This window comes from Mytilus edulis, chromosome 8 (assembly GCF_963676685.1).
Source record: "Mytilus edulis chromosome 8, xbMytEdul2.2, whole genome shotgun sequence".
NCBI lineage: Eukaryota > Metazoa > Mollusca > Bivalvia > Mytilida > Mytilidae > Mytilus > Mytilus edulis.
The window spans coordinates 72202113-72213748 of record NC_092351.1 but is presented as its reverse complement, the minus strand read 5'-3'; the positions used below and the strand labels follow the sequence as shown (position 1 = coordinate 72213748).

Below are 11636 nucleotides of genomic sequence, written 5' to 3'. Positions count from 1 at the left end.
CCCGTGGTGCTAAGTCCGTTTTTGGTGGTGCTTATATTTTTCTTTAATGAAATATACTATAAGAGACCCCTGGATTTGAAAATTGGACCATTGGTGTCTGTGGACCAATGAGCCTAAGAAACCGACTTAGGACCCCAAAGAGTGTTTTAGACCCCTATACTTGTCTGTTGGACCAAGGGGAGGGAAGCTACCTCCCGTGGTGCTAAGTCCGTTTTTGGTGGTGCTTATATTTTTCTTTAATGAAATATACTATAAGAGACCCCTGGATTTGAAAATTGGACCATTGGTGTCTGTGGACCAATGAGCCTAAGAAACCGACTTAGAACCCCAAAGAGTGTTTTAGACCCCTATACCCGTCTGTTGGACCAAGGGGAGGGAAGCTACCTCCCGTGGTGCTAAGTCCGTTTTTGGTGGTGCTTATATTTTTCTTTAATGAAATATACTATAAGAGACCCCTGGATTTGAAAATTGGACCATTGGTGTCTGTGGACCAATGAGCCTAAGAAACCGACTTAGGACCCCAAAGAGTGTTTTAGACCCCTATACCCGTCTGTTGGACCAAGGGGAGGGAAGCTACCTCCCGTGGTGCTAATTAGATATAGGAAGATGTGGTGTGAGTGCCAATGAGACAACTCTCCATACAAATAACAATTTAAAAAGTAAACCATTATAGGTTAAAGTACGGCCTTCAACACGGAGCCTTAGCTCACACCGAACAACAAGCTATAAAGGGCCCCAAAATTACTAGTGTAAAACCATTCAAACGGGAAAACCAACGGTCTAATCTATATAAACAAAACGAGAAACGAGAAACACGTATATATTACATAAACAAACGACAACTACTGTACATCAGATTCCTGACTTAGGACAGGTGCAAACATTTGCAGCGGGATTAAACGTTTTAATGGATCCAAACCTTCTCCCTTTTTCTGAAACAATAGCATAACATCACAACAAAGAAAAACATACGATAAAATATCAATAGGCAGACTTAACTCAATCAAAAAACGTATGATTAAACAATGAACGAATAAATTTGATCTGCGATATCTGAATACAAATGCACAGTTAATTAAATATTAGAGACAAACATTCATGACCAAAAAGCTAACAAACAAATTCAAAAACAGGACATGACTGAGAAATATTTAACCAATCAATGTTCACTTTAGAAAAAAACCGGTTTTTTTTATAATCTTGAAGTTTATACAAATGTTGTAAGAATAAGTGAAGATATTACAAATATTCAAAGCTGGTGTACAGACAAGATCCGTATAAATAAAAAATGACAAAAAAGCATTATAAACTTTTTGGTGGTGCTTATATTTTTCTTTAATGAAATATACCTTAAGAGTCCCCTATATTTGAAAATTGGACCATTGGTACCTGTGGACCAATGAGCCTAAGAAACCGACTTAGAACCCCAAAGAGTGTTTTAGACCCCTATACCCGTCTGTTGGACCAAAGGGAGGGAAGCTACCTCCCGTGGTGCTTAGTCCGTTTTTGGTGGTGCTTAATTACTGAAGTCCATATAAACGTTTTTTTTTTATTATTATTTTTTATTTCAACTTTTCATTTAAATGAATATTTTGATGTATCTTAATCTGTTACTGTACATAAAATAACTCAAAGTTGTCTAAATTTATTAATTTTACTGATAAAGTCCGTGGTGCTTCTTTGTTACGTGATGCACGACCTCTGAGTGTTGTGCTAGAGTAATATGAGGCAGGTGTTACCTGTGAAAGAGGACGAAGTATTTGCAATTTGGGAGCTCGCTATTTAACAATAAATTTTGGAAAAGTTCAGTTTTAAGAGGGGGGGGGGGCAAGGGGTGTTCTGGGCCAATTTAAATCTTTGTTATCTGTTATTTTGAAAAAAATATTTGCTGTTGATATACCGGATGACGAACATGGCGGACCCACTTTTCACTTTTCTGACCGCTGAAGAAAAAAGTGTTATTTTAGTGTTTTAAACTTAACATTTTACATACACATAATTTTAATACACCACCTCTACTCCTAATGAGTGATAATATGAGGCAGGTGTTACCTGTGAAAGAGTACGGAGTAGTTCAGTTGGGCTTTTCATGTGGACATAGATTTTTCTTGCCTGCTTTATATGTTGGCTAGAATATTTTTTCCTTATATGTTGAATGTAGGACATTTATTTGGGAATATTTCTTTTTTTTGGGGGGAAAATTCGGGCAAGATTATTTTTTTCAATCCAAGCATGGCCAGATATTTTTTTTACCAAAATCAGGGCCGGGATTTTTTTCTAAAAAAGACCAGCCCCCCTCCCCACCCTTTTTCCACCTATACTATAGTAACACTATACAGGGGCGGATCCAGGAATTTCGAAAGGGGGGGGGCGTAGAGAAAATTATATGAATTATCTCGCGTAGCGAAGCGAGGCGATATTTTTTTGGACCTTTTGTGGGCTAAAATCATGTAAAATAAAAAAAAAAGTGCAAGTAAAGGGGGGGGGCGTACGACCTCTACGCCCCCCCCCCCCCTGAATCCGCCACTGCTATATATGTCCTTGACCTAAGAAACACTGCATATTAAATGCATTTTGCCTCTATGTTCTATTTTTTAGCAATATCATATAGCTGAAGTATGGATGAATTTGTTAATTAGTTTCAGAGGAGAAGATCTTTGAAATAGTCTACACTGTACAGACGGATGGATTGACAGACAACAGACACCATGTGATAGCAGAAGCTCAGATTTCCATTTAAATTGACAAATAAGCTTTATTAAAATCTAAACTTTTTGTCTTGTCTTTTTGATAGTTATGCCAAGTATTGACATGTATGGTAAATAAACCCTTACCAAATGAATTTTGATAATTTAGTTCATTCTTATACTGTGGATTAACACACGTATTAGTAAAAAGTAGGGCTGATCCATTACAAATATGTCTCCTTTTTGAACACATTCTGTATCTGCCTATCCAAATCAGGAACCTTTAATTCATATATCTGTTATGGCTGGTTTACCATATCTGTTTTATGTGCTGAGTACATGTGTACAAATTTTAAAATACATGTATTTGTTTTCATGTTTACATTGTTACATGATGTTTTCCTGATGTCATGCATTTCATGACACTGAATGGATTTTGCTCATTGTTGGTAGCTGTACTGTCACATTGTGCTAATAAAGGTGTTTACATCTATACCGTTTAATCTCTGCTGGATAGTTGTCTTACATGCAAGTATACCACAACTATGGACATGCAAGTATAAGCTTAACCCTTGAGACCTCTGACATAAGATTGATAACATAATAGCAGCATATGTTTGAACTTATAACAAATAAAGAATTATACAAGGGCATGCTCTCTCTCCCAACAAATATCATGCAGCATCCAGTGGTTATAAAAATAAAAAAATTTTCATGATAAATCCTGTGAAAATAATAATACACTTTAAAGCAGCATATTTATCAATACCATGATCAATCATGTTGAAAGGCTCCTGAAAGAACACTGCAGTGATGTTTCTTTTATAGTGAAAATAGTTATGACAAAACATGATTTATAATCTGAATTTATTACAAGTTTATACATTCAACAATAACCAAATCTATGTTAAATTAGTCTTTCTTAGTCCCCTTTTCAAAGATTTCAGTACTGTATTAGTATATAATTATTCAATTTTAGAGTCATAAAATGTAGCCTGAAAAGCAAACAGTTCTGTTGTTTAAAATCACTTGAACAACTTGATTATCAGCTGGTGAGGTTGTTGGTATGCCAACAAGGAAACAAATCAAACTTGAGTAACAATTTTCTAATGTTGAATTCTGAAAATAAAAAAAAATGTTAATTTGTATTGAATGGAAAATGTTTTCATGACAGATATTTTTCATATTGTATGAGAGTTATGTCCCTTATAACATGAGTCAATATTTGAAATCTTCACTCAGTAATAATTTAAGATTCAACAACTGTTATCAATAATTGAGTTTTGTTTAACACTGAAATTCAGTCAAGGTGAAGCTCTCAAAAACAAGTTGTCAGAATGTTTTGTTTTGTTTTATAATTAATGGTAATGAAACCGCAATAACATACAAAATGTTCATATATTATGACTTCAGTGGTTGTATTTTTTATCTTGTACAAAACAATCAGGACATCAGTTTTCTTTTGAATTGTTCTGCACTTTTGATGTCTTTATATAGATGCTAATGTGCTTGGTTTGGCTCATTGTTGTAGGTTATATGGTTGTCAAATAACAGTCATACATGTATATTTTACCATATACATGTATATATTAAATTTATATTTTGTTCACTCTGTGCTTACCAATGATTAACTATCCATTTGAGTTATTCCTTCTAACTATAGCTATTAGAGCTTGGTAGCTATTTACAGACACGCTTCATTTTTTGTTGTTGCAACCATTTGGACATGCATATTTCATTTTCCTTCTTAAGTATCATATATGATTTCCAGTATCAGATATCTTTCTCCACTCTGAAAGTGCATAAAATTTAATCAGTATTAATTTCATCTAAGCAAAAATAAAGTATTTATTGCATAATTTTATTGCAATGTAAAATTTGTTAAAAAAAACAATAAAACATGTGAAAAAGAGTTCATTCATCTGTTATCTTTTTCAGTTTTTTTTGGTATTTGTTTGAAGTTTTACATTGACTCATTAGGCCAATTAAAAATATGTGTGTGTTCCAGTTACCTTACATCCCCTACTATTTAGTCTTAATAATGAGGCCCCTCATGGGGGGGGTCCTAGTAATCACATAATCACCATTTTTTTGCCAATATTATCACATAATCATTAAATATTTGCTTATCTTTAGTAATCAAATAATCATAAACTAAAAATACAGTTCTAGGTAATCAAATAATCATGAAATATTTGGCTTAATAATCAAATAATCATTAAAAAAACGGCCAAGTAATCACATAATCAAAAACCCCATGAGGGCCCTTAATAATAGCCTACCCTAAAAATTGTTTTGTCATATTATATTAAGCAATTATGTTCAAAGTCAGATTGTTGCTCCTATAGACTCAAACTAAAAAAAATCCCTACTTACCTACCCTAACTTTTTTTAGATGTGACTGGAACCAAACATACTAGTTTATTTGGCCTTAGCAACATTCATATCTAATTATCACAGCAAATCTTCCAATCAACTATCTTAATTTCTCATTTGTTTATTGTAAGTGTATAATTTACTTTTTGTTGTTAATGTACATTTTTATTTTTAATGTGCAATTAATGCACTTTTTTGTTGTAAATGTACAATGCACTTTTTGTTGTAAATGTACAATCCACATATTTGTTGTTGTAATGTACAACATAAATGATGGGTCCCGGTAAAGTGAGAAACGGAACAGAAACGAAACAGAGCGAAACGAAACGAAACATGACGAAACGAAACGAAACACGGCGAAACGAAACGAAACAGAGTGAAACGAAACGAAACAAGTAAACTGAGAAACGAAACACAACGAAACGGAACACAATCTGTATTTTGAGGAACGGATTTTTTTTCATTTCGTCTTTTGTCTTTGAATGAGAGTTTACGAGGTCTTTATACGACTGCAAAATTTTTTTGGGGATACGGTATAATGGTATGATGTCGTCTGCGGCGTCGTCATCGTACAAAGTCACATTGGTTTCTAGTCCAAATAATTATGACGTTTTGCAAGGCTTTTTTATAATTTTTTTTTTTATAAAAAAGCCTTTCAAGACGTGGGTCATTTTCAAAAAATGTCGAATTTTGAAATTGAAAAAAATATTAAAATTTACTTATTCAAACAACCCTCTACATAAGCAAATCAAAACAAACAGTACTTTAAGAACAACATATTAAAAGATGCAATCTTAATGATGTCATACAAGAATATGTTGAAACATTTTTTGATCGGTGGTACATTATCTTGTCTATCCTGTTACCATTTTCAAAAGAAATTTTGGGTTATTAAGAAAAGGTTTAGATAAAATGTTAAGCTTGTTTTACGTAGACAATTAGATGGTTTTCAAGAGAATAAACTTCTATATATATTCATTCTGTAATATGATAGATTATTTGCCAATTTTCCAGGTTGTACTGAAAAATGCCTCTAAAAATTGGTTTTCAAAGGTTGTAAAAATTACCACCAGTAATGCAAGTCTAAGATAGCAATTTATATTGTTCGGCATTTTTTCACCCTTTCAAATAAACCCAACATCAAGTAAATCCCTCATAAGTTAGTTTACTTTTCTCTATATTTCATTGGTAACAGGAACGTACGTTTCTGATATATTACTACATAAAAGTCTATCCTGTTACCTTTTTGTCTATCCTGTTACCGATATCAGTATTGCACCTGCGAATGCTTAATTGGGAAGATTAAGACGTTATAACCTTAAGATGACTTCAAACAACGAAATATTTCATTCGTTTTGCACCTATATGTTCAGATAAAAAAATTAACGACGTTTTTGTCTACAATTGTCTATCCTGTTACTGTAACCATAGCAACCGTAGTAACAGGATAGACATAACAGGATAGACAAATTTCTTCGTTTTTGATTGCTGTTGTGAAATAACTACTCCCTTTGGTGAAGTGATTATGTTTTTCTATTGTGAATTTGGTTTCCAACACGTTATTGCACTTTTTACAAGTATACTGTTGGTGTATTTAATCAAAATTGGTGGTAACAGCATAGACATGAAAAAAAGTACGCTATATTTTTTTCACTAAATGTCTTGAAATTTCTTTTCTCTACACTGTCGTTCAAGAAAAGAGGCGTTTTAAATGTAAAGATTACTTTGTACTTTTGAGATCAACACTGACTGATTCAATATTCATAGGGAGAATAATTTAACGGCTGATTTAAGTAGCGGTAACAGGAAAGACATGAACCTCCTGTACGCAGATTCGATTTAGTTTGTAGATAATATGTTACATACAATGATATAGAAGCTACGATTTTTCGTTAAAGTAATATTTAACGTTCTTAAAAAGTCCCTTTTGCAGATATCAAGCCGATCAGAAAATCGCAAAAAAATCATTTGAAATGTGATTTTCTGACACTGTACGCAGACAAATACCCCCAAAATGGGTCTTAAATGCAGTTTAATCTTATCAAAATAGATGTAAGGTGTGTTTATTATTAATGTTCTGAATCACAAATCTGACAAGCTTTCATTTAAACCATTACAACTGAAATTTCCATTAGAAATAAAAAAGTTAGCATGGGTGTACTGAAAATTCGACATTTTTTGAAAACGACCCACGTCATGATTATTTGGACTAATTGGTTTCCGGACAGTAACCAGTGGCCGATCCAGAACTTTTCATAAAAGGGGGGGGGGGGGGGCGCTGACTGACCTAAGGGGGGCCCGCTCCAGTCATGCCTCAGTGATTAATTATATATAATCAACCAAATTTTTCGCACGAAAAGGGGGGGGGGGGGGGGGTGGCACGCCTATGTTAAGTTTAGGTAAAAAGATCTTTATGAAATTTTTACAGAAGATCCAATACCACAAAGGAAAGTTGGAATTGATATTTAGGATGATGGTCCCAATCGTTTTGAAATAAGGGGCCCAAAAGGGGCCCAAAACTAGCATTGTTCTAGTTTCCAGACAATAACTTGTGTTTAAGTGTATGGATCTCTCTGAAATTGTACTACAAAGTTCCATACTTCAAAGGAAAGGTTGGGATCGAGTTTTGGGGTTATTGCTCCAAGGGGGGTTTCAATAAGCTGTGGGGGTGTTTACAATTTTTTTAAGGGGTTCATAATTTTTTTCAATTTTTTGAATATTTCAGAAAAAATCTTCAATTGCACAGTATTGCACAATAGATTATAAGATCTTTGACCACATTCATTTTGTGTCAGACGCACGTTTCGTCCTCATAAGACTCATCAGTGACCCTCAGATCTAAATAGTTATAAAGCAAATGAAAGTACACAAGATTGTTACAAAATACAGTTATTTCATCAATTTAGTTGTATATATTTAATTTCATCCAAATTCCTTTATCATGTTAATTGAACATTACTATCATCTAAAAAATAAAACGGAATAAGAGTAATGTATGAACTGTCGATAGGTGTTATATTCTTCTGATTGGACAAAAACACTGCAACAGTAAACGGTCAAGTTTTAATATTGCCTTCTCTGAAAGTGAAATACACAGACCAAACTATACTCACTCAATCTTTCTTTTTATGCCCCACCTACGAAGAGGGGCATTATGTTTTTTGGTCGTACGTCCATTCGTCCGTCCGTCCGTCTGTCCCGTGTCAGGTTAAAGTTTTTGGTCAGTCAGGTTACAATTTTTGGTCAAGGTAGTTTTTGATGAAGTTGAAGTCCAATCAACTTGAAACTTAGTACACGTGTTCCCTATGATAATATCTTTCTAATTTAATGCCAAATTAGAGTTTTGAGCATCATTAAACGGTCCACTGAACATAGAAAATGATAGTGCGGGTTGGGCATCCGTGTATAATGGACACATTCTTGTTTTCAATGTAAGGTGCAGGTCAATGAGATAGCAACTCATCGACACATAACCTCGAAAGGCATCTATAGTTTATAGTCAACAATAGACCAGGGTTCTCTTGTCGTTAATGGCTGTTTAAATCCATAATGAAATAGTATTCATCAATCAGTTATTACATTCAATTCAATTCAAACTTTTATTGCCATATAAATCAACTCATACGATTTTTGACAAAAACAAAACATTTTTACAACTGTATCTGTTTTCTGGTCATATTCTGGAAGTCCTTTGGTAATTTTAGGCTACGACAATTGCAAAGCCGGATCTTAGTCTTCTTCATTACTAACACCGAATATTCCATTGATGATCATTTAACTTAGAAAAAATGACCCACCATTTGCATGGGTATCATCTTGCATGAATTAGCCTTTTTACCCTCTCTTGATGGTTCACACATCTTTTATCTTTTCGTGTAAAATCTCTTGTTGGTAAAAAGAATATAATTTTAACACATTATATCATTTCATATAAATTAGATAGATTGATTTCTAGTGTTGACAAAATTGAATTTCAAAAAATATGATCAATATCAAATTTTTCCAGTTTTTAACGATTTTTAGCAAATTTTGCCTTTTTTCACCCAAAATCACTTTTTTCTTTTTTGTTTTTTAATTGATTATTGTTTGATCTAATCAACATTAAATTTATATTTGCCTTAGTTGAAATTTGGAACGATTTAGAACAACAAAAAAACTTATGGGAGTTTTTCCCAGTTTTTAACGATTTTTGACTAATTTTGCTATATTTTACCCAAAGTCAGCATTTACCCAAATTAGATATTGCTGTTTAATTTTAAAATGATTTAGATAAAGTGTTTGTCCTTTTTGGAAATAACCAATACACTTCTGTTACCATGTTTACATTTTTCTTGTCTGTTTTGAAGTCAATTCACATTATTTTCATCACAATTTTCACAAAAATCTGATGTTTTCACCTAAAATCTCATGTTTTTTAAAAAAATATCTTTTTTTTTATTATTTCATTTCATAAAGGCTTTATAAAGTGTTGTTAAATTTTTGATTTGAAATGATTATCTTCAAAAACAAATATTCTATTAGCTTTTCCCAGTTTTCCACTATTTTTGATAAATTTTGCTATTTTTCACCCCAAAAATCCATTTTCCCATCAGAATAACTTGGTAGACTTTTAGTATGTTACAAAGAAAGCCTTTCAGAATTGAAAAATGGCCAAAACAATTCTGTTGCAATTTTTTTGAGGTTAGCCTCATTTTTGGTCTATTTTGACTAGACTGTATGGAGTTGTGTTCACGTCAACTCGAAACTATACACATGTTCATTATGACATGTTTTTTTTGAAATATAAATCGAGTCATACTGTCCTCTGGATCATACTTGTTTTTTTATTCGTTTCTACTTCTTTTTTTTAAGTTTAAGAGATTTTTTTTTATTATGGCAGTCCATGACATTTTCCTTCTTTTATCTTGTTGCAAACCAGATACAATCTCGTTTCAATTTCAATTCAAATTAACCTTTTAAGTATTTGCTACCGTTCCACTTGACCTCAACTTTATGGAGATCCCGCATGTACTTCGTAACTTGTCTTTTGAAAATGTTGTAGATACTAGTTATAGTAGATCATAGTAACACACGTCTGTCAAGATAAACTGCGATTACCAAAAACACAAACTTCGGTGAGTTACCTTAGCCGTATTTGGCCTAACTTTTTGGAACTTTGGATCCTCAATGCTCTTCAACTTTCTACTCTATTTGGCCTTACAATTATTTTAATTCGAGCGATACTGATGAGTCTTGTATAGACGAAACGCGTGTCTGGCGTAGTAAAAAGCTATAAGCCTGGTACATTTGATTATTATTTAAAAGAGAACGTAGAAAATGAAGAGTCGAACATGAAATATTGTATGAATAAAAGGAGAAAAGGTGTGCTCCAGTTACAACTTTTATTATGTCACAAGGTCACAATTAAAAATTTCCTCGGGTCACTAGGTCACTTGTAAGCAAACTATTTAAATTATAAACTGATTTGATTCTTGGTTTAAACATTTTAAAGGTCACATGTACTTTCAAAGGAGACTTCAGGTTGCAACATGGTCAGCCCCCTTAATCAACGTCCAAGGTCAGATTTGACCATGTTATAGCAACATATAACTCCACCCTGGTGAATGCATCCATCCTGAACATTCAGATCCTTCTATATAGATACCGACCTTAAGGTATATGTCAAAGTGTCCATACCATTGGGACCGCCTCGGTGGTGTAATGGTTAGCGTGCTCGCCTCGAGTGCGGTAGGTCGTGGGTTCGACCCTCGGCCGAGTCACACCAAAGACTTGAAAATTGGTATTTGCTGCTTCTCCGCCAAGCACGCGGCATTAAGGAGTTAGAGCAAAGACTGGTCGGCCCGGAGTCAGAATAATGTGTCCGGGTAAGGTGACATGTCTTCCTGCGAACTGTTACCTTGTGAGCTAGCACGTTAACAATCCGGCTTAGCGTGTCGGTCTAGTACAAAGCGGGGTTAATATTCATTTATCATTATCATGTTCTCGTCCTGAATATGCATCTGACTTGCCACTGGACGTTAAACAACCATCCATCCATCCATCCATACCATTGAAGTATTTTGGCTACATGGTTATTTCACTTGCGATACATACATGTAAATGTTTCATTCATGAATACAAATACCTTAAATTAATTGGCACTAAATGCATTAACAACAAATGACCTATTACAGATTATTGCATATACAATGATATTAATCATACTGTTATTAACTATAACAATGTTCGAGACTATAAAGCACAGATAGAACTTGACTGGTACGGAATGCGTTGTTTTCGTAGTCAGCAAGCCGCAGTACGTGGCGGATCCAGAACTTTTCATAAAAGGGGGGGGGGCTGACTAACAGAAGGCGGGCACACTCCAGTCATGCTTCCGTGATTATCTAATCACCGAATTTTTTCCCATGAAAAAGGGGGGACCCCCCTCGGAATCCGCCTATGGCAAGATATGCACACATTCAGATTAAATCCGATCTCTTGTAAAAAATCGGAGATCGGAGACAGATCCAGGCTCTAAGAAACAGGGCGTGATTGTTCGTTTTAACGATTTTTGAGCAAACAATTAGATGATTT

The 11636-nt window shown here is 34.0% G+C and overlaps 1 long non-coding RNA gene across 2 annotated transcripts; it reads right to left on the bottom strand.

The window, feature by feature from the left end:
- Positions 1–3537: 3537 nt before the first annotated feature.
- LOC139486191 (uncharacterized) lies at positions 3538–10953 on the bottom strand. Of its 2 annotated transcripts, none has more exons than XR_011655501.1 (3): positions 10712–10953; positions 4309–4479; positions 3538–3806 (listed from the first exon to the last, which is right to left on the bottom strand). It is a non-coding gene; the product is annotated as an uncharacterized lncRNA (long non-coding RNA). The 2 variants fall into 2 exon arrangements; XR_011655500.1 differs by lacking the exon at positions 10712–10953 and adding an exon at positions 5064–5332.
- Positions 10954–11636: the final 683 nt, after the last annotated feature.